We start from the raw sequence: 24,467 nt of genomic DNA, 5'->3' as shown, positions 1-24,467 counted from the left end.
CAAGCATTGTACCTGTCAGACTGGGAAGGGTTGACAAGTTCCCTTTGCCAATGACATTAATGAACAATAACCCAGAAATGTTTCCAATTATTTTTTCTTATGCTAGCTCATACATAATCTGTTTTTTAAAGTAAATAATTTCATTAATTTTTATTCAGTTATACCTAAGTGATTAATTATCTACACACTACCACAATGGCTTTTCTGCCACATCATAGTGGTAATGCCTCCTTCGAGTTTTTTTACTGCTGATTGAATGCAGGCTCAATATTGCACAGTTGGCATTGTGCTCCACATGTCCCATTTCCAATTCTATGCACTTCCACATTGCAATCTGCTCATTTCCACCCACGGAGAAGCTATGACACAGAAGACAACAATTTGGTTCATCATATCAATGCTAACTTTCTGTAGAGCAAATGGTTAGGAGATGTATTGATATTAATTTTCCAAAATTTGCTAGATTCTGTAAAATTTCCATTCGACTGGAAAATAGCAAACATAACCCCTCTATTCAAAAAGGGAGGGAGGCTGAAAGCAGACATCTATAGGCTAGATAGCTTGATACCTGCCGTAGCAACAGTGTTAAAATTGATGGTTAAGGAGATTGTGGCTGCACACTTAAAAACATAAGATAATTAGGAAGTGCCAACATGGTCTTGTAAAAGGAAAATCATGTTTAACCAAATTATTGGCATTCTTTGAAGAAATAACATGTGTAGACCTCATTGAACCTAATATGATGTTTTGTCTAAATGTGGAAATTATGGCACAAAAATACATTTTTGCTGCATACAAGTAGCCATCAAACTCTTAAACTTGCTCTGTCAACATATCATTGTTGCCTTCTCTCTCACATATGTACCTAGTTTCCTCTTGAAGGCATTTTTGCCATGCATCTTAACTACTTGATATGGTAGGAAGTTCTATAATGTAACCACTTTCTTTATAGATTTTGATTAGATTCCCTACAGTGTGGAAACAGGCCCTTTGGCTCAACAAGTCCACACTGGCCCTCTGAAGAGCAATCCACCCAGACCCATTCCCACCCCTGACTAATCCACCTAATACTATGGGCAATTTAGTGTGGCCAATTCACCTAACCTGCACATCGTTGGACTGTGGGAGGAAACCAGAGTATCTGGAGGAAACCCATGCAGACACAGGGAGAATGTGCAAACTCCACACAGGCAGTTGCCTGAGATGGGAATTGAACCCGGGTCCCTGGTGCTGTGAGGCAGCAGTGCTAACCACTGAGGCACTCTGCCGCCCCTAGTAACTGTTTAAGATTACCTTCAAGTGGCAACTTGTCTACCCTAATAAATTTCTTCATTTCAAAGACAAGTTGATACTTAGCTTTTTCCTTTCTAAACAAAAGACCGGCCTGGTAGTTTCTCTCTGATGCTTATCACATGCTCCTGGTAATACAGTGTAAGTCTGAAGACTGGAACTGTGCTTAGTATTTGTGTCGCTACCTACATTCCCTGCAATCAGCCCTACTCCAGCTCAGGACAACACGCTCACAGACTTGCAAAGGAGACCTCCCTCCGGATCCTCCGCTCCACACTTGCAGCCATGCGCCACTACCTACCTTCCTTGCAATTAGACCTACCCCAGCTCAGGACAACACTCTCACAGACTTGCAAAGGACCTCTACTGTTCTTCATCCACAGAAGAATCCATACACTAAACAAACAGTTCTTCCTAGCCATATCGGAAATTAAAGACAATAAGTACCAAAAACTTTCATGTACTTACACCCACACTCTGGGTTCCTCAACTGTTCCAGAATCTTCCATCGGCCTCCGAAATCAGTCTGACGCCATTAACCAACAACCGCTGCCGCCGACCATGACGTCACTTCCGCCCCCACCGACCTCGCAGCCTCCGCGATCGCCACCCAGACAACCGCCTCCACGATTGCCAGGAAGACCATCGCCGACGGATTCGCAACCTCCGCGGCTATTGGGGAATAACACTTTCTTTTGTCGCCGCAGCCACTTCCGCCCCTTGGGTTGCCGTCGCCGCAGCCACTTCTGTCCCCAGTGACATCACAAACCTGCACGACCACAATCCGCCCCCACGCCGATCTCCGTTACCATGCCTAACCCCGCTCCCTCGCTGATCTCCGTCACCACGCCAAACTCCACCCCCACGCCAATCTCCGTCCCCGCCCCCACGGCCAACCCCGCCCCCACTCCCAGCTCCAGCCCCACAGCAGGTCCTAGCTCCTAGCCCTGCCGTGTCTTCACCATCCCTCCAGAACTACCCCTCTCTGAGGATGAAAGATCAGTCCTCAGCAGAGGCCTTGCCTTCATTCCCCTACGCTCTCGGATTAACGAGTTCAACACGCGGTGAGACATCGAACAATTCTTCCGCCGCCTTCGCCTCCGTGCCTACTTCTTTAACCAGGATTCTCGCCCACCCTCTGATGACCCCTTCTCCCGCCTCCAACACACCCCATCCACTTGGATACCCCGTGCTGGCCTCTTACCCGCCCTCGATCTCTTCATAGCCAACTGCCGCCGCGACATTAACCGCCTTAACCTCTCCACCCCCTCACCCACTCCAACCTCTCACCCTTGGAACCTGCAGCCCTCCATTCCCTCCGCTCCAATCCCAACCTCACCATCAAACTGGCAGACAAGGGAGGCGCAGTAGTAGTTTGGCGCACCGACCTTTACACCGCTGAGGCTAAACGCCAGCTCGCGGACACCTCCTCCTACTAGCCCCTTGACTATGACCCCACCTCCCACCACCAAACCATCATCTTCCAGACCATCCATAACCTCATCACCTCAGGGGATCTTCCATCCACCACCTCCAACCTCATAGTCCCACAACCCCGCACCGCCACTTTCTACCTCCTGCCCAAAACCTGACTGCCCCGGCCGACCCATTGTCTCAGCCTGCTCCTGCCCCACTGAACTCATCTCTGCATACCTTGACACGGTCCTGTCCCCCTTAGTCCAAGAACTCCCCACCTACGTTCAGGACACCATCCACGCCCTCCACCTCCTCCATGATTTTCGCTTCCCCGGTCCCCAACGCCTTATCTTCACCATGGACATCCAGTCCCTGTACACCTCCATCCCCCATCACGAAGGATTCAAAGCCCACCGCTTCTTCCTTTCCCGCCGTACCAACCAGTACCCTTCCACTGACATTCTCCTCTGACTGACTGAACTGGTCCTCACCCTGAACAACTTCTCTTTCCAATCCTCCCACTTCCTCCAAACCAAAGGAGTAGCCATGGGCACCCGCATGGGCCCCAGCTATGCCTGCCTCTTCGTAGGATATGTGGAACAGTCCATCTTCCGCAACTACACTGGCACCACCCCCACCTTTTCCTCCGCTACATCGATGACTGTATCGGCGCTGCCTCATGCTCCCACGAGGAGGTTGAACAGTTCATCGACCTTCCACCCCGACCTCAAATTCACCTGGACCATCTCAGACTCCTCCCTCCCCTTCCTAGACCTTTCCATTTCTATCTTGGGCAACCAAATCAACACGGACATTTACTATAAACCAACTGACTCCCACAGCTACCTGGACTACACCTCCTCCCACCCTGCCCCCTGTTAAAAACGCCATCCCATATTCCCAATTCCTTCGTCTCCGTCGCATCTGCTCCCAGGAGGACCGGTTCCAATACCGTACAGCCCAGATGGTCTCCTCCTTCAAAGACTGCAATTTCCCCCCAGACGTGATCGACGGTGCCCTCCACCACATCTCCTCCACTTCCCGCTCCTCCGCCCTTGAGCCACGCCCCTCCAACTGCCACCAGGACAGAACCCCATTGGCTCTCACCTACCACCCCACCAACCTCCATATACAGCGTATCATCCGCCATCACTTCCGCCACCTCCAAACGAACACCACCACCAGGGATATATTTCCCTCCGCTGCCCTATCAGCGTTCCGAAAAGACCACTCCGTCCGTGACTCCCTCGTCAGGTCCACACCCCTCACCAACCCCTGCAACCGCAAGAAATGCAAAACTTGTGCCCACACCTCCCCCCTTACTTCTCTCCAAGGCCCCAAGGGATCCTTCCATATCCGCCACAAATTCACCTGCACCTCCACACACATCATCTGTTGCATCCACTGCATCCGATGTGGCCTCCTCTATATTGGGGAGACAGGCCGCCTACTTGCGGAACATTTCAGAGAACACCTCTGGGACACCCAGACCAACCAACCCAACCACCCCGTGGCTCAACACTTCAACTCCCCCTCCCACTCCACCAAGGACATGCAGGTCCTTGGACGACTCCATTGCCAGACCATAACAACATGACGGTTGGAGGAAGAGCGCCTCAATTTCCGCCTAGGAACCCTCCAACCACAAGGGGTGAACTCCGATTTCTCCAGTTTCCTCATTTCCCCTCCCCCCACCTTGTCTCGGTCAAATCCCTCGAACTCAGCAGCGCCTTCCTAACCTGCAATCTTCTTCCTGACCTCTCCGCCCCCACCCCACTCTGGCCTATCACCCTCACCTTGACCTCCTTCCACCTATCGAATCTCCAACGCCCCTCCCCCTCCTCCCTCCTCCCTACCTTTTATCTTAGCCTGCTGGACACACTTTCCTCATTCCTGAAGAAGGGCGTATGCCCGAAACGTCAAATCTCCTGCTCCTTGGATGCTGCCTGACCTGCTGCGCTTTTCCAGCAACACATTTTCAGCTTAGTATTTGAGTATCAGAGAAGCTGTGGTAATGTCTTCCAGAAAGAAAGAAAGAAGTTGTCAAAAACTAAAAATACATTGGGAAAAAAAAACAGTTTAAAAGCAAAGCAGTAGCTCCACCAATTTAAAAAATATTCAATACATAGGATATTCTGGAAATATTTTTAAAAGGAATGCATCACAATCTTAGCAGAGTATTGCATTGCTGGCAATTGCTTGTATTCTAGATAAAGCTGGCCTAAACTTACAGTGACATCTCTCCATAAAGCATTTATGAAAGCATTGCTGTATTATCCTTTTTTTTATTGTTGGACACTGTTTCCTTTATTAGCATTTCTTCAGCCATTTTTATGTTTACTTAATTTTCTTTTCATTTAGGTTCTTTGACAGAGAAATATCAACCAGTCTTCAGACCACTGACTAAGTATTCCTCCTCAACGGCCCATCAGCAGGTCTCAAAAGCAGGTAAGACTGAAAAGTGTTACAATATTTCTCTTTGTTCTTGACAAAGAGTAGTCATAGAGTCACAGAGATGTACAGCATGGAAGCAGACCGTAGTAGTTGTTACTCAATCAGTGTCTTTCTTAGTCCTATATTGCATTTAATGTTCATGGCGTGTAGACCAATAACCGCTTTTCCCTACTGTTCCTCACCACCACCCAAAATATTTTCTATATCCTGATTTCCTGAACCAAGGTTGTCATCAATAGCTTTAATCTTCAATTGTGCGAAAATTCACACATATAAAAGTAGATAATGAATTGATTAACTTGTACTGAGAAAGTAAATTAATGACTTGAGTTGGACATCAATGTTTGTGTTTGGTAAGCACACATGAACTTTGACAGAAAAAAGGCTAACAGAAATTAGTCTATAAGATAGAATCTGCACCTGTACCATGCTGAGGGCAATCTTAAATGATGGTCTTGATTTCATGAGTGCTGATTCAGTTAGTGGCTCATGGCAATTTCTGATGACAGAAGAACCTCAATTATCCAAATGAGATGGGCGGGCAGTATTTTGTTCGGATAATCGATTATTCAGATAACTGATTTAATGCCTCTCCTCTGGGATTCGGGGTTTTCTGAAGTTTCCTTTTTCCTTGCTCTGCCTGCTTTGCTCCCTCTCTCTGTCTCAGGGTTTGTTTCTAGACAGACACACACTTGTGTGTAAGGGAACTGCAGCGCTGCTGTAGCCTCTCCCTGCAGCTGCTTCACTTCAGTGTGATTGACAGAGTGAGCTATGTCCACTCTCCGTTCAGGAGACTTGGCAGCAGCTCACCCTCCCACCCCCCCCGGTGCACCGCAGGCCCCTCCACGCGCCTCCGGCCCCTCATACTGCCACTTCGCCCCTGGAATGGAGACAACAGTCAGACTGGACACCACCAGCAAGACTGATGCTGCCTTTTTTTGGTGGGGGGGTGTGGGGTGGTGAGTCTCAAAATAGCGGGCACCCATACACACACAGATTATCTGGGGATGAGAGGTTTAGGGTGCACCCCTGTCTTGAACTCCAGGGCAAGTGTTGGGCAAGAGAGAGAGAGAAAGGGTGGGAGGTCAGTCATTTGGAGACTGTGCCTGGGCTCCCATTGATGTCTAAGACTGTTCTTGGCAGCATTTCAGTAAGCTGAATTCACTTTTACTCATTGTAAACAAAAGTTGCAATCAGTATTGGTAACACCTCTTTGATGTAGTGTTTCTATCGAGACCTTGAGATCTTCTTCAGATAATCCGAAATTTGGATAATTGATATTCGGATAATTGAGGTTCCTCTGTAATTGCTAACTTCCAAAGAATTGTTAACTTCCAATGCATTAGTTGCTGGTATGGTGGAAAAATAGAGGAAAACCAATTTTGTAAGTTGTCAGTCTACATAGAAGACTGAAAATATTTTCTGTTGGATGCTTGAAGAACTGCCAAAATACATGCACTGAAATAAGGAAGTAATACAGAATTATGCAATTTGACACATTTGTCTTGCCAATGCTAACATTAATATAAAGTTAAAAATCACACAACACTAGTTTATAGTCCAACAGCTTTATTTAGAAGCACTAGCTTTCGGAGTGCTGCTCCTTCGTCAGGTGATCTGACAACTAGTTCTTCCAAATAAAGGTGTTGGACTATAACCTGTTGTTGTGTGATTTTTAACTTTGTACAATATTAGCACCTCCAAATCATGACATTAATATAGCAATATTAAACGTTCAGTTTTTCTAAGGGAGGTGAAATATTGGAGCAAATTTAAAGGACTAAAGCAGATGATAACTAGATTTAAGAACAGTTAACTAGCAGCTCTCTGTTTGTATATTTTGTCAGTTATTGCTGTGCACTATAGAAGAGTTTTCATCAAAAACCTTTACTGTAGCTGTCTCTTAGCTAGCAAGGTTTCATAATAAAACCATCTAGAAAATAAACAGATATCTGCTTCTGTTGAAGTAACCCTGAATTATGAATACATGGCTGAACTCTAACAGTTACTAATCCAGTCAGCAGCACAGACACTGTTTACACAGCTTGAAAGGGGTTTCAAGCTTTGTTTAATATCTTTATTACCTTGTAATAAGCTGATCTTTGTGGTTTTCAGTGCACAGAAAGGGTATTTACTTATACAAAATTAAGTTGTCTAAAGTAGATAAATGATTTTTCAAATTGATGCCACAAATGATTATGATTAATGACAACTTTATGATAAGTTAATAAGGGAAATGCATTTCAATGGGAATAAGGAATGCATTATTTTTGGCGTTCTAATCCCTCTAAGAGATCATGAATCACTGACTCCATCAAAATTGCAATGAGTGTTGAATCCTCCACAATAGAGCCTGCAAGATCAAGATAACTGTCTACCAATGCCCTCATCACTTGTTGGTGAAAGTTTCAGAATTGGAAATGGGAATCCTGGAACCAAGTCCAGTCTTCCATTTTTAAGGCCTCCTGACTCGCCAAAAGTTTGGGCTTCGGAAGTTAGCAATCATATGTCATCAGAAACTGCCATGAACCACTAGCTCTGAATCAGCACTCGTGAAATAAAGACCGTCATTTAAGATTGCCATCAGCATGGTACAGATGCTGATTCTATCTTATAGATTATAACTGTCAGATCTTTGATCCTAATTTCTGTTAGTCTGTTCTATTTTTGTCAAATTTCCTCATTTTGGCTCCACATTTTAGCATCCACCTGTGAAATATATGAACGCTTCAGATGTCTGTATAAATTCTATAGCATGAATATTGTGTTAATGAATTAAAATGAAAACTATGTATAACTTTGAACCAGACTTTCCTGTAGGTTCACCTGTATTGTTAGAACTAGTACACCAATAAACCAGTCACATAGACAAAATAATTTCAATACAGATAATCTTTAATTTATTCCGTTTTCGTGTGTCCTGTAGCTGAGCCAAATATATATTATGTAAGTATATATTAAACAAGTATATATTATATGTATAGACTGTTTGACAGACTTTATCCTGTGCTAAGTACTTGAATTGAATCCTGTGCCATGTGCTATTCAGCAGCTATGGGAGTAACCTGTGCAATGCTGGAACTGTGTTAGAGATATCCAGGGCAACTGGGGAGTTGTCTGCAGATATTTTGATTTCCCCTAATTCTTTGGAGAAACAAGTTAACTCTTTCCTCTTCTGCATTTTTACAATATATTAAGTGTAGATATTTTCTCATCAGTTGTTCAGAGATGTTATTACACATCTCTGGAGCAGATGGGACTTGACCCAGGCCTTCTGGCTCAATAGTGGCACTGTGCCACAAGTGTTATGTATATTAGTGCCTCTAAGTTGGAACTGCTGTTTTATTCTTCAAATGTATCAGTATGAACAAAAGCCTGCCTCTGTTTTTTTTTGTAGATATTTTTATTGAAATTTAACATTTTTGCAAATTTACAAAAATAAACAAAACTCTCAAATACAAACATTGATGTACAATTAAATCATATATACAATAGTCATAATTTAACAAAGAAAAGAGAAAGAAAGAAAACAAAAAAAGAAAAAAAAAGAAACGAAAAAAGAAAGAAAAGAAAAACTCAACTTTCTACTAATCTAACCTATAACTAACCAGAGTGTATACCTAAGTCTCTTACATGCTCGGAATGTATAAACATCAAATATAATAAAACCCGTATTCGCGCAGGATTCCTCTCCCAAGGGGCCCCGGAGCAGCCCGGTCTGAAATCTTCACTAAATAAAAGCCCTTGTTAGGATAGCCGAAATATCTGCATTTATATAATTCAAAAAGGGCTGCCATATTTTATAAAATAATTCAGTCTTTCGGTGCACCATATTTGTGAGGAAGTCAAGGGGGATATATTCCATAATTAATCTGTGCCAATTTGAAAGTCCCGGTGGGCCCTCAGCCACCCAGTTCACCAAAATATTTTTCCTTGCACAGAAAGAGAGAATAGAAAATAGTCTCTTCCCATGCATATCCAGAGATGAGAGGTTCGAAAAGCCCAAAAGGAGAGATACAGGGTCCACCCTAATTTCCGTTCCTAAAATTTCTGTCAGGGTATTTGCCACTTTAGTCCAGTATCTGCGGATTTTCTGACAAGTCCACAGACAATGTACAAGAGTACCCACCTCTATTTTGCATTTAGGACACATTGGAGATGCTCCTGCCTTAAATTTTGCCAGTCGAGCCGGAGCTATATGGGCCCTATGAAGTATCTTTAGTTGGATAGCCTGAGTTCTGTTACAGATAGCAATTCTTCTAGCATTTTCCCAAATGTCATTCCACATATCCTCAGAGATTTCTAGCCCCAAGTCCTGCTCCCATGTTTTAAGCAGGTCATCCATGTCTCCTGAGACTCCATCGTGTAGCAAATGGTATATAGTACTAACGGAGGATGCCCCCGCTGGTCGTAAGACATTACGTTCTCTGTCTGATTTATAAAGACTATCTATTAATGTAGTCTTCCTCTGTATATAATCTTGAACTTGGAAGTATCGAAAGAGATCCCCATTAGGTATTCCGAATTTCAGACGCAGCTGCTCAAAGGACATCAGGATCCCATCTTTAAATAGGTCCCCTAAGCATGAGATGCCCCTGGATCTCCAGAGTTTAAAGGTGGCATCTGTAATCCCCGGTTGGAATCCCCATGCGCCTACTATTGGTGCATGGGGGGATGTTTTATGTGAGTTACCCTCATTTTGCCGCATTATATTCCAGGCCGTAATTGTGTTTAATATTATGGGATTTTTACAGTGGTCTGTAATGATTTTCCTCTTATCTGAAAATAAAAGGTTAATAAGTGGGTATTTTACTTGGGAGGCTTCGATATCCAGCCAAATTGATTGTGGATCAGATGAAAACCAATCAGCTATGTAACTTAGTAGGGAGCTTAACTGATATTTCCTAAAGTCTGGGAAGTCCAGTCCTCCCCTTGCCTGTGGAAGCTGTAGCTTCTTCAGCTTAATAAGGGGCCGTCTATGGTTCCAAATAAAGGAGCCCAACCAGCCATATAATTTACGTAGGGCTAGCCTTGGCAGCATCAGCGGGAGCATTCTCATAGGATATAAGAGACGGGGCAGAACATTCATTTTAATTAATGCTATTCTCCCTAGCCAGGAAATCGGAAGGTCTCTCCATCGCTGGAGGTCCTGCCTTATCCTTTCCATTAATTGTACAAAATTAGCCCTATACAGGTGATCAAATACTGGCGTGATAAAAATACCTAAATATAGGAAGCCCTCCAGGGACCAACGGAAGGGAAAAGGGGATCCGTCCATTAAGTGGGGTATCATAGCCAGACCACCCATTGGCATGGCTTCCGATTTTGAAAAATTAATTTTATAGCCTGAGAATGCACTAAATGTATTAATAACTTGAATTAGACGAGGCACTGACATTAAAGGATTACTGAGAAATAAGAGAACGTCATCTGCATAGAGGGTAATTTTGTGTTTACCTGTACCAATCCTCGGGGCCGTTATATTAGGATCAGTCCGGATGGCTTCTGCTAATGGTTCGATTATCAGTGTAAACAACAATGGTGAGAGAGGACATCCTTGATGGCAGCCCCTACCCACACTGAAGCCATCCGATCTTAACCCATTAGTAATAACAGCTGCTTTGGGGTCATTATACAATGTTGAAACCCATTTGGTAAACACCTGTCCAACGCCAAACCTTTCCAATGTGTAAAATAAATATGACCATTCAACCCTATCAAATGCCTTTTCCGCATCCAATGAAATTACTACTCCTGGTATCTTTCCCTGATGACAGGCTTGGATCATATTCAAGACCCTTCTGATATTATTGGATGATCTGCGGCCCTTAATAAATCCCGTCTGGTCCTCCTTTATAATATATGGCAGTACCCTTTCTAGTCTTAGTGCTAACATTTTTGAGAGAATTTTAAAGTCTACATTTAGTAAGGATATTGGTCTGTAAGATGCACAATCTTCTGGGTCTTTTCCTTTTTTGAGGATAAGAGAAATATTTGCTTCTTTCAGCGTGGGCGGGAGACAGACCTGACTATGCGCAAAATTATACATATCCATAAGTGGGTCAACCAATATTCCTGTAAATTCTTTATAGAATTCAGCTTGAAAACCATCCGGGCCCGGTGCTTTTCCGCTCTGAAGTTGCCTAATTGCCTCAAGTATTTCTTGGACTGTTAAAGGGGTATTTAGGGCCGACACCTGTTCCGGAGTCAGGCCCGGGAAGGTCAAATTTTTAAAAAATGACTGCATCCTCCTAATCCTATCTTCACAATCCTGCGATCTATATAGTTCAGAATAAAATTCTTTAAAGGTCGCATTGATCTTTTTATGATCATGAGTCAGGGTACCTGTACTTTCCTTGATGGTCGGAATAGTTTGAGGGGCTTTCTTTTTCTTTGCAAGAAATGCTAAGTATCTACCCGGTTTGTCGCCATATTCATATAATCTTTGATTCGCAAATAATATTTCCCTTTTAGCCGTTTGAGTAAGCGCGGTGTTTAAAGCTGTCCTAAGAGCTGTAATCCTCTGCAATTTTGTGATAGAAGGTCTATCAGCGTATGCTGTTTCGGCTGCTTTTAGGCGAGCTTCGAGCAGACGCTGTTGCTCTCCCTTCATTTTCCTCTGGGTCGCTGAATAGGAGATGATCAAACCTCGTGCATAAGCTTTGATGGTCTCCCACATCATTGACGGATTGCTAGCCGTACCAGTATTAATTTCTAAAAAAGTTTTAAGTTCTTGGGAGAAGTACTTTAAAAATTTGCTATCTTTTATCAGGAAGGGGTCCATACGCCAATGCCGAGCAGATGTCCCATTATTCTTTACCTTAGTTTCCATGTATACAGCGGCATGGTCAGAGATTGCTATAGTACCTATTTTACAGGTTGCTATAGAGTTTAGAAAAATCGATGGGGCAAAAAACATATCAATTCTTGTGTGACATTTATGTGGATTAGAGTAGAAAGAAAAATCTCTACCCTGTGGATGGAGACATCTCCATACATCTACCAATCCTAATTCTTTATTCAGGTCCGCCAGTTGCTAGATCTGGGAGATACTCCAGCGGCACTCTTGGGAATCCTGTCTATTTCCGGATCCATAATACAATTAAAGTCTCCCCCTATAATTGTATGACGGGCACCAAAGGCCATCAGTTTTGAAAAAGCTTCCGTTATGAATTTAAAGGGGTGTGCCGGGGGCAGTATACATTTAAGATCCCATATTCCTCTCCATTTATGAGGGCTTTAATCAAAATATATCGTCCAGATTCGTCTTTTATCTGATTTAGAATTTTCAAAGGGAAGTTCTTCCGGACAAGGATAACGACTCCCCTGCTTTTTGAATTAAAAGAGGGAAAAAAGGCCTGATCAAATCAGCCCTGTCGTAATTTTAAGTGTTCTTTATCCGACAGGTGTGTCTCCTGTAGGAGAGCTATATCAACTCTCTCCTTCTTAAGATTTGATAATATTTTCTTCCTTTTAACTGGCGAATTACTCCCCCTGACATTCCAGGTGCACCACTTAACCGACTGTTCAGCCATAATCATCTGGACAGATCCGAGACCCCTCGGGAGGGGAAACCCTATCTAGAACATCCCGAGCATGGAGCATACAAGATTTACAAAAGTAAAGATTCTCTGATACACTCAAAACAATATAACAAAAAACTCTTTCTAAGTATAAAAAATATAAAACATTCCGAATTGGAGATTTTCTCCCTTGTTCCCAGGGAGCGTCACTTCCTCTCCCACAGTCCATCTTACCCTCTTCCAACCAGTGCCCCACCCTTGACCCAGGTGTTCCTCAATAAAATGAGGAGAATTCAAATATAATATAAAGCTAGAGTTAACAGTGAACACCCCACCCCCACCCACACCCACATCTAAATATATTTGGGAATATTAATACCATATATAACTATAAGATTACAATCTCAACATGTAATACTTAAATATAATACCACAAAATAACAGGGGAAAGAAAAACAACCCCGCTCCTAAAAACAGAAGTAAAATAGAATAAGGTAACCACCTCTCCCCATCAACATTAACCAAACGCCCCAACATATATATATATATATACATACACACATAGGGGGAAAGATAAGAAAAGATGAAGGGATGTAAACCAAAATAATGGGAAAGGCAGACCAGCGTCCACAATCTCTTACAGTTTATTTAAGAGAGTCCAAGAATTCCTTAGCCTTCTCCGGTGATCCGAAGTTATATATGGATCCTTCGTGGCTAAGGCGTAGCGTCGCTGGATATCGTAAGGAGTACTGGATATTTAAGTCCCTTAAACACTTCTTCGCCTCATCGAATGCCTTCCTCTTTCGGACCAAAGCTGGGGAGAAGTCCTGGAACAGCATGATCCTGGATCCTTTGTGGGTCATAGCTTGGGGATCTTTTCCCAGATTTCTTGAGGCTTCCAGGAGCATCTGCCTCTCCCTATAGCTCTGCAGCTGGAACAGGACCGGGTGTGGGCGCTGGGTTAAGCCGGGCCCACGTACTGCGACCCGGTATGCCCATTCTACCCTTACCTGGCCTGATCCATTATGCAGATTTAAAAGTTGTGGCAGCCAATGCTCTAAGAATGCTGTCAGCTGACCTCCCTCTTCCTGCTCGGGCAGGCCCAACAACCGAATATTTTTTCTACGACATCGATTTTCGAGGTCATCAATGTGGTTTTCTAGGTTCTGGACTCGATTCTCGAGAAAACGGATGTGGTCGGCTGTTGATTTTATCCCAGTCTCTGAGGCTGCGGCCTTCGACTCCACCTCTCTGACTCGGCACTCCAATTCCTGAATGTCTCTGCCCTGCTTCTGCAGTTCGGCTGATAGTGCTTCTCTGCTCTGCCGAGACTCATCGATAAAAGCATCAATCTTCGCCTCCCACCTGGCAAACATCTCCTCAAAGCTCATCTTTGTTGGTAAATCTCCTGAAGTAGCTGAAGACACCTTTGTTGCAGCTGAAGAGGGAGAGGGTGGGGGAGGGGTCCCTGCTTTCTTAGAGCCGCCTGTTCCCTTCCCTTTACTCATTTTCCAGCTAGTATTAGACTATTTAAATGTGCTAATAGGTAACTATTTAAGGTTAACAACTATTATAAATGGTTTAGTGAGTGTGGTGGGGGTGGATAGCCCACTTTTCCCAAGTTTTGGGTAGAGCACTGTGGACTCAGTCTTGCTGGGTCGCCGCCATCTTGGATCCCCCAAGCCTGCCTCTGTTAGCATGAAAGCTTTACAGTTGCTCAAGTTCTCTACTGAAATTCCGGTGCAACAAGATTCATCTACCATAGTATGTAAATTGGAACAGTAGTGGCAATTTCTTAATCTCTAACTCTTGATCTGTACATAACCCCTTCCAATATATAGTGCCTGATGGTCTGGATGTTAGTTCTATACAGTGACAACAATGATATAACAAATGTTAATCAGTTAGTAATGTGATCTTTTCCTGCTTCAGTAAGGCAAGAGCTTTGGGCAAAATGCACAAGTTGTGCCACTGAGAATTGTATTCATGCAGTGCTGCACCAATTGGCAGACGAGTGATAAATTGTTCCTGATGCTCCTGACTATTGGCAGTACCCGGAAACAAAAGTACTGTTAAACGGTCTGCTGTAATTTCCCAGTTCTGAACAGTTTGTTCAAAAAAAGTCATTTTTTTAATGGTCATTATTAATAATTCTAACAAATTTATCTTTAACATAACTTTACCATAATAAAATTGTCCCAAGGGTCTCGACAGGAGAGTTATAAAGCAAAATATGACACTGCACCACATACAGAGTTATCAGCACAAAAGCAAAAGCTTGGTCAAAAAAGCAGCTTTAAGGAACATCTTAAAGGAGGAAAGTGAAGTAAAGAAGCAGGAATATATAGGAAGGTCATTTCAGAACCTGGGTCTAGACCACTGTGACCACAAATCGAGATTGATCAAAGCTGCACTTCTCGATCTTTTTCGCCACTGTGACCCTAATTTAAGTCTTGAACATTGTCATGAACTCTCACTGCTGGAACCACAATACTCAGGAGGCTAGAATTAGAGAAATGCTGACATCTCAGAAGATTGTGGGCAGGTGGAGACTACAGAAATAAGAAAGGTGAAGCTATGAAGGAACTTTGAAAAGATAGATGAGAAATTTTAAATCAGGTCTTGCTGACTAGGAGAAAGTGTAGTTCCATTCATCTATCTCACCCAGTGATTACAGAGGTGAGATAGATGAATGGAACCCTGAGTTTACAGAGAGTTTTGTATGACTTCAGTTTAATGGTAGGTAAAACATTGACAACCATCCAATAGTGCTTTGTAACAGTCAATTCTAGGGATAATGAAGGCAGGAATGAGACAACAATAATGAAACGCTTCTACTTTTTAAAGATGTAATATAAGAATTAAGTATAAGAATGGAAAAAACAGTGTAAAATCCTTAAGACTTTATCTGGACATAGTATAAACATGAACATTCCAGCTTTCTCATAATTGTAATATTTCACGGAGTTTCTTATCATGTTATCCTTTTGTGCATATTTTGAGCATATTTATGCTGTAGACTTATGCCTATAAAAACTGGCTGCAATTATTTGTTCAGATTTGATTAGAATTTGGAGTTGGCTAGAATTTATAGCGGATACTGGTGATGAGAGGAAGGTGTATAACTCTGTATCACTAGCTGCCTACATATCTGATTCTCTTCCCTCTAAGTGTTTTCCAGAATCTGGTCAAGTAAGCCTGGATTCCTGATGCAGGAGCAAATAAATAGCTTTCAGAGTGGAATCTCAACTTTATTTTAAATCCTCTCTTTGTTCTTATTTCTGTGCGTGCAGTGAAAGTTTTCATGATGAAATCTAGTGTCTGTGAAAATTTGCCTCTTGATGTTAGTCTGAAATTTCTACTTCACTACTTCATTTGATTTATATGAAGTCAATGCCTCTAGTCCTGTTAAGCATCCAGACAAGCTGATATTCTCATCACAAATGTCTTGCAGTTTAATTGAACCTCAACAGAATCTGTGTGAGTATAGTGAAGAGAAGCACAGAATTGCACAATTGTTACAGCACAGAAGAAGGCCATTTCAGCTCTTTGTTTCTGCACAGGATCTTCAACATATATTATGATTTAGTGTCATCACCTATCTTTCTTACATACTGTTTTAGTTGTTTCTATTCAAGTAATCATCCAATGTCCACTTCAATTGATTCTGCCTCCTGCATGCTTGCAAGCAGTGCATTCCAAATCCAGATGAATCATTCCGAGAAAACTTTTCTCACATTACATGTGCCCCATGATTGTATTGCACTCTCAATCTGTGCCATCTTGTTTTCAATCCTTTTATGAGTGAGAATAGCTTCTCCCTATCTCTTCTATCCAGACCAGTCATGATTTTGAAAACTTGCGTTAATTTTGAAGGAATTCAGGATTTAACCCAGTTACACTGAATATTTCTCAGTCTGTGACTGGAACTTGCAGTTGCAGGTATATCTGTATCTATTGCCTTTATCCATCTGGATTGGTGATGGTACATTGAAAATGCTGTCTAACGAATCTTGGTGAATTTCTGGTATTCAATTTGTGGATAGTACACCGTGCTGTTACTGGGCATCAGAGTTAGCAGGAGTGTATGTTTGTGGTTGTGGTACCAGTTGAGTGGATTTATTTGTTCTGACTAGTGACAAGCTTCAAGAGACCAGCATGGTGGCTCAGTGATTAGCACTGCTATCTCACATTCAATTCCAGCCTTGGGCTACTGGATGGCGTTTGCATGTTCTCTCCATGCATGGGTTTCCTCCAGGTGCTCCAGTTTCTTCCCAAAGTCCGAAGATGTGCAAAGTGGATCGGTCATACTTCGTAACCCAGTGTGTCTAACGATGTGTAGACAATGTGGGTTAACCAAGCTAAATTCCGAGTTACAGGGACAGAGTAGGTTGCTCTTTGCAGTGTCGGTGCTGACTCAATGGGCTGAATGACCTCTTTCCACATTGTGGGGATTCTATGATTCTTGAGAGTTGAGCATTGTAACTTGTGGACAGGAGGTGAGTTATAAGGTGCAGGGCTTCTAGCCTCTCACTTGCTGTTATAGCCACAGTATTTATATGACTAATACAGTTCAGTTTCTGGTCAGTGGTAACCCCCAAGATGTTGACACTGGGGTATTCGGTGGGAATGCAATTAAATATCAAGGGTCTATAGTTAGATGCTCTCTTGTAGAAAAAGATCGTTACCTGACACTTATTTGTGTAAATGTTACTTGTCACGTTTCAGCCGAAGCCTGGATATTGTCCAGGTCTGTTTGCATTTGGACATGGACTGCTTCCATATCTGAGGAGTTGTAAACAGTGCTGAACATTGTGCAATCAACAGTGCATGTCCCTATTTTTTGACCTTATGGTAGAGGGAAGGTCATTGATGAATCAGTTGAATGAAGACCCCCTTAAAATATTTTAATAAGGTAGTCTAGACCTGGATGTAGGTTTGCTCAAGAGCTGGAAAGTTAATTTTCAGCGAACAAACCTACATCCAGAACCTCAACCTGAGCTAGAAATCTTCTCAAAACTCGGTAGTCTAGACCCTAACTTTTTCTTGTTTCAAAGGCAAGTGTAAAGTGCTGTGTTCCAGATGTAATTTGATTGGTCAAACTACTTAATGTTATACAAAACACAAAACACCCTAGTTAAAATACAGCAACAGAAAGAGGATCTTGGAATAATTTAGCTCTATTGGAATACCTAACAGACGAATAGACTATTTTACTACTAAACAGCAACTGTTCTAATAAAGCAACTTCCAATAAATACACCCTTGACAAAAGGCAAATTCAGAAATCAAACTTGTCTCACATGCAACTTCAGCTGCCCAGGAGAAAAAACATGTAGAGAAAATCCAGAGAGAGAATGTAGCACCCGGGAGAGATTCACTTTCTTCCAACCAGCTGAGATCTCAGCAACAACTGCTGCTGAAGAAAACTAAATATTCTGGTTTGGGAGAGCTGGACCACAACCATTCAAGCTGCTTCTGTTGTTTATTTTGGTAATTTTGGTAGACTGCTTACTACTTTTGCCTTAAAATATCTCCTCAAAATAAAGGTCAAAATAACTGCTTAAAGCCATACCTTCCGCCCTCAAAAAAACCTCTCAATATATAAAATGGTTTCATTTTAAAAAATCCTTAGTTTTACATTGTTTACTAATAATGTATATACATTACATTGACTGTAAGCATGAAAGAGTTCACTACTAATTTTAGTCTATTTCAGTTTGCTTTATTCCCGTCATCAAAAGTCTCCAATTTAGAAACATAAATTGCTTCTATCTACCTTCTCAATACAGTCTTCCAAACGTGAAATAGGATATGAACCAGACTAGGTAACTGCGTTGAATTTGCAAAAGTTCACACACAATCATTGGATACTATCTGGTTTTGACACCATTACTATGGGAGTGCTCCAGTCACTGAAACTCACTGTGATTATGTTATGAGCATGGATTCAATTTCCTTTTGAACCTGTGCCAACTTCAGGGAGTTACATCTTTAAGGTGTTGTCTAATTGGTACAGCATTTCCTTTGTCTACATTATGCTGAATTAGATTCATACTTCCCAACTTATTTCCACATTTCTCTCCATGTTTTTTGTAATAACTCATCCACGTCGTTTCAATTTTCCTCTGGTAGGTAACTCAATAATTCACCCCAATTTTTGAGAAATTCCTCATTGTCCAATATAATTGGAGGAATAACTAAATCAGAATCATCTGAACTTGGTTCTTCACTTCGTTGTAACCAGAAACACCTTCTTCTTTGGCTTTTCTTTCCCATTAGAATACCTTTTGAGCATATTCATATGACACACTGAGATTTCTTTCTATCCAGTGTTCTTATCAAATAATACACCTCACTCATTTTCTTTTAATTAATAAGCCTTTAAAGGTTCACCTACCACTGAAAGTAACACCAATGTTTTATCTCCTCGAGCAAAAGTACAATTTTTTGATTTTTCATCTATTTTCTGTTTCATCATGTGCTGTGCTACTTTTAAATGCTGTCTAGCCAAATCACCCACTCTATTTAATCTTACCCTAAAATTTGACACCGAGTCCAAACATGTGGTCTCTGAACTCTGACTCACCAATTTCACTTGAATTAATTTCAGCGGTCCTCTCACCTCTTGCCCAAAACCTAATTCAAATGGACTGAATTTAGTAGGTTCATTTGTGGCATCCCTAATTGCAAAAATGGAATTCCTTTATCCCAATCCTCTGGGTAGTTTCAATTATTAGCCCTCAATATGATCTTTAAAGTTTGATGCCACCATTCTAATGCACCCTACATTTCTGGATGATATGCAGTGGATTTGAATTGTTCTATTCCCAATCTTTTCATAAATTCATTGAATAATTTTTCTGTATAATTTGATCCTTGAATTGATTATCTCTCTGTGTGTATTAAATATATAGTAAAAGAATTTTGGTAATTCTTTGACAATCCTTTTAGCCATGACACTGCGTAATGGAATGACCTCAGGAAATCTAATGAACACATCCATTATACTCAACAAGTACTCATTCCCACTTCTGGTTTTAGGTAGATATTCTATGCAATTAGTTAAGACCCTTGTTAAAAGTTCCTCATCTTTGTGCGTGTGCGTGGGAAATCATATCTCACAAACTTGATTGAGTTTTTTGAAGAAGTAACACAGAAAATTGATGAGGGCAGAGCAGTAGATGTGATCTATATGGACTTCAGTAAGGCGTTCAACAAGGTTCCCCACGGGAGACTGATTAGCAAGGTTAGATCTCATGGAATATAGGGAGAACTAGCCATTTGGATACAGAACTGGCTCAAAGACAGAGGGTGATGGTGGAGGGTTGTTTTTCAGATTGGAGGCCTGTGACCAGTGGAGTGCCACAAGGATCGGTGCTGGGTCCTCCACTTTTTGTTATTTACATAAATGATTTGGATACAAGCATAAGAGGTACAGTTAGTAAGTTTGCAGATGACACCAAAATTGGAGGTGTAGTGGACAGCGAAAAGGATTACCTCAGATGGGCCAATGGGTTGAGAAATTGCAGATAGAGTTTAATTCAGATAAATGCGAGGTGCTGCAATTTGGGAAAGCAAATCTTAGCAGGACTTAAACACTTAATGGTAAGATTCTAGGGAGTGTTGCTGAACAAAGAGACCTTAGAGTACAGGTTCATAGCTCCTTGAAAGTGGAGTCGCAGGTAGATAGGATAGCGAAGAAGGCATTTGGTATGCTTTCCTTTATTGGTCAAAGTATTGAGTACAGGAGTTGGGAGGCTGTACAGGACATTGGTTAGGCCAGTGTTGGAATATTGCATGCAATTCTGGTCTCCTTCCTATCGGAAAGATGTTGTGAAACTTGAAAGGGTTCAGAAAAGATTTACAAGGATGTTGCCAGGGTTGGAGGATTTGAACTATACAGAGAGGCTGAACAGGCTGTGTCTGTTTTCCCTGGAGCGTCGGAGGCTGAGGGGTGACCTTGTAGAAGTTTACAAAATTATGAGGGGCATGGATAGGATAAATAGACAACGTTTTTTACCTGGGATCGGGGAGTCCAGAACTAGAGGATATAGGTTTAGGGTGAGAGGGGAAAGATATAAAAGAGACCTAAGGGGCAACCTTTTCACGCAGAGGGTGGTACGTGTATGGAATGAGTTGCCAGAGGGTGTGGTGGAGGCTGGTACATTTGCAACATTTAAGAGACATTTGGGTGGTATCTGAATAGGAAGGGTTTGGAGGGATATGGGCCGGGTGCTGGCAGGTGGGACTAGATTGAGTTGGGATATCTGGTCAGCGTGGACAGGTTGGACCGAAGGGTCTGTTTCCATGCTGTACATCTCTATGACTCTATCTCGGGAAGGGATACTTAAGGGTGCTGTTTATTTTTAGCTGCCTAAGGTTTTTCCAATTACTTGACACGCATGACACATCCAGCAAAATCCTTAAGCAGTCCAGGCCAATAAAAATGTGTTTGTAGGAAGATACTACTGCAGATGCTCGAATCCACATGGAAAACAAGAAATGCTAAAAATCACAGTGGGTCAGGCAGCATCCATGGAGAGACAGCAAGCTAACGTTTCGAGTCTAGATGACTCTTCATCAGAGCTGGCGTGAAGTGTGGAGGGAGCATTATTTATGCAATAGTGTGGGGGTGGAGTGCTGGGGGAGCAGAGGGAAGAGCAAATCCTCTTCAAGGTGGGCAATCCTCGAAGAGAAGTAGCAATAGATTAAATGCAATGTAGGAGCAAATTAAGGGGCAGATGCTGGAATCTGTACTGAAAACAAAACATGCTTGATGACCACCAACACCACTCCACCCTTCCCACGGCACCTTCCCATGTAATCACAGAAGGTGCAACATCTATCTGCCCCTTCACTGATTCCCTGCTCACCATCCAAGGGCCTAAACAGTCTTTCCATGTGAAGCAGTATTTCACTTGTAGCATGTCCAATCTGGTCTTTGCATTCACTGCACCCAACTTGGCCTTTTCTATTTGGAAAAAGCAAATGCAGACTGGGTGACTGCTTTACAAAGCACCTGTATTCTGAGAACAAACATGACCCCGACCTTCCCAAAGCCAGTCGTTTTAATATGGCATTCTGCTGGCATGCCTACTTATCTATCCTTGCCATGCTACAAAGCTTCAGCAAAATGGAAGAACAACATTTCATCTTCATACTCGGCAATTTATAATCTTCTGGATTTACTATTGAGTTCAACACCTTCAGATTGTGAACTCGCTCCCATTTCTTGTAGCATTCTCTGTCACCATGTCCTCTCTCCCCTCTCCCCACTGCAGTGGGACCATCTGTTTTTTCAATTTGGCAGTTGTTCACACTGCAGTTCTGCCGTTGTCACATGGAACCTGCACAGCTGACTGCTTATGCTGTTTAATAACAAGTATCTCTGGACATCGGAGTTCATTCGAAGAAAAATAAGCGAACAGTGAAAGTCACAGCTGACCTTGGAGAAACCTGTCTGGGGAGCAGCTAGAACAAAGAACAAAGAAAATTTACAGCCCAGGAACAGGCCTTCAGCCCTCCAAGCCTGAGCCGATTCAAATCTACAGTCTAAACCTGTCGCACAATTCCTAAGCATCTGTATCCCTCTGCTCCCCACCTACTCATGCATCTGTCTAGACGCATCTTAAATGAATCTACTGTGCCTGCCTCGACCACCTCTGCTGGCAATGCGTTCCAGACACCCACTACCCTCTGTGTGAAGTACTTGTTGTGTGTATCCCCCTTAAACTTTTCACCTCTCACCTTGAAAGCATGATCTCTCTTGATTGAATCCCTCACCCTGTCTCTATCTACCCTGTATATACCCTTCATGATTTTGTAGACCTCAATCAGGTCCCCTCTCAACCTCCTTTTTTCTAATGAAAACGAACCTAACCTACTCAACCTCTCGTCATTGCTAGCACTTTCCGTACCAGGCAACATTCTCGTAAACCTTCTTCGCACTGTCTCTGAAGTGTCCACATCCTTTTGGAATGTGGCAACCAGAACTGTACACAGTGTTCTAAATGTTGTGTACAATTTTAACATGACTTGCCAGCTCTTATACTCAATAGCCTGTCCAATGAAGGCAAGCATACCATATGCCTTCTTGACCACTCTATCCACCTGTACAGCCACCTTTAGGGTACAATGGACCTGCAGTTCCAGATCTCTCTGCTCATCAACTTTTCCCAAGGCTCTTCCTTGCACTATATAATTCACTCTAGAATTAGACTTCCCAAAATGCATCACTTCACATTTGCCTGGATTGAACTCCATCTGCCCCTTCTCCACACAACTCTCTAGTCTATCTATATTCTCCTGTATTCTTTGTCCGTTATGCTTTCTGCTACTCCACCAATCTTCATGTCATCTGCATATTTGCTGATCATACCATCAGTGCTCTCTTCCACATCATTTGTGTATATCACAACCAATAGTGTCCCCAACACTGATCCCTGTGGAACACCATTGGTCACCTTTCTCCATTTCAAGGAACTCCCTTCAACTACAACTCTGTCTCCTGATGCTCAACCAGTTCTTTATCCACCTAGCTAGAACACCCTGCGCACCATGTGACTTAAAGTTCTCCATGATAAACTAATGAAGAAAATTATCAAATGCCTTACTAAAGTCCATGTATGTGACATCAATAGCCCTTCCTCATCTATCAACTTGACCACTTCCTCAAAGAACTCTATTACGTTGGTAAGGCATGATCTCCCCCTGCACAAAACCATGTTGCCTATCACTGATAAGCCCATTCTTTTCTAAATATAACTAGATCCTATCCTTCAGTACCTTCTCCAGCAACTTTCTCGCCACTGACATCAGGTTCACTGGTCTATAGTTACCTGGAATATCCCAATTGTACAGGGGACAACATTAGCAATCCTCCATTCCTCCGGCACCTCGCCTATGTTTAAGGATGCCACAAAGATATCTGTCAGGGCCCCAGCTATTTCCTCTCTTGCCTTCCACAGCAACCTGGGATAGAGCCCATCCAGTCCTGGGGATTTGTCCACCTTAATAACCTCTAGCCTACCCAACACCTCTTCCCTACTTATGTCAACATGATCCAGACTAAACAAACTTCTATCTCTAATCTCAACATTCATCATGTCCCTCTCCTCCGTGAACACTGATGCAAAGTAATCATTCAGAATCTCATCCATTCTCTCTGCTTCGACACACAGCCTTCATTATCTTTTAGTGGACCAATTCCTTCTCTGGTTACCAACTTGCTTCTATATGAGAATAAAAGGTTTTGGGATTCTCCTTAATTCTGCTCGCTAAAGCTATTTCATGACCCCTTTTCGCCCACTTGACTCCTTGTTTAAGACTGGTCCTACTCTTCCAATATTCCTCCAGGACCCATTCTGTTCTTAGCTGCCTGGACCTATATACACTTCCCTTTTCCTCTTGGCTAGTCATACAATTTCTCCTGTCATCCATGGTTCACGAATCTTGCCTTTCCTATCCTTTGCCTTCAATGGAACATACCTATCCTGCACTACCATTAGCCTATTTGGGCAGCAAGGTGGCACAGTGGTTAGCACTGCTGCCTCACAGTGCCAAAGACCCAGGTTCAATTCCTGCCACAGGCAACTGTCTGTGTGGAGTTTGCACGTTCTCCCCATGTCTGTTTGGGTTTCCTTCCACAGTCCAAAAATATGCAGGTTGGGTGAATTACCCGTAGTGTTAGGTGAAGGGGTAAATTTAGGGGAATGGGTCTGAGTGGGTTGCTCTTCGGAGGGTTGGTGTTGGTGTGGACTTGTTGGGCCGAAGGGCCTGTTT

General features: G+C 42.6%; 1 protein-coding gene across 5 annotated transcripts in view; it reads left to right on the top strand.

Moving 5' to 3' along the window:
* Positions 1–24,467, top strand: part of LOC132824286 (guanine nucleotide-binding protein G(I)/G(S)/G(O) subunit gamma-7) — a 335,756-nt gene that overhangs the window by 89,082 nt on the left and 222,207 nt on the right. For all 5 annotated transcript variants that reach the window (XM_060838662.1, XM_060838646.1, XM_060838639.1 and 2 more), the window contains exon 2: positions 5,068–5,154. The gene's annotated coding sequence lies outside the window, so the exon portion shown is untranslated. The remainder of the gene's footprint in view (positions 1–5,067; positions 5,155–24,467) is intronic.

Source organism: Hemiscyllium ocellatum, chromosome 2, assembly GCF_020745735.1.
Source record: "Hemiscyllium ocellatum isolate sHemOce1 chromosome 2, sHemOce1.pat.X.cur, whole genome shotgun sequence".
Taxonomy (NCBI): Eukaryota; Metazoa; Chordata; class Chondrichthyes; order Orectolobiformes; family Hemiscylliidae; genus Hemiscyllium; species Hemiscyllium ocellatum.
Note: the sequence above shows the minus strand (reverse complement) of the source record. Positions and strands in the feature narration are given on the sequence as shown.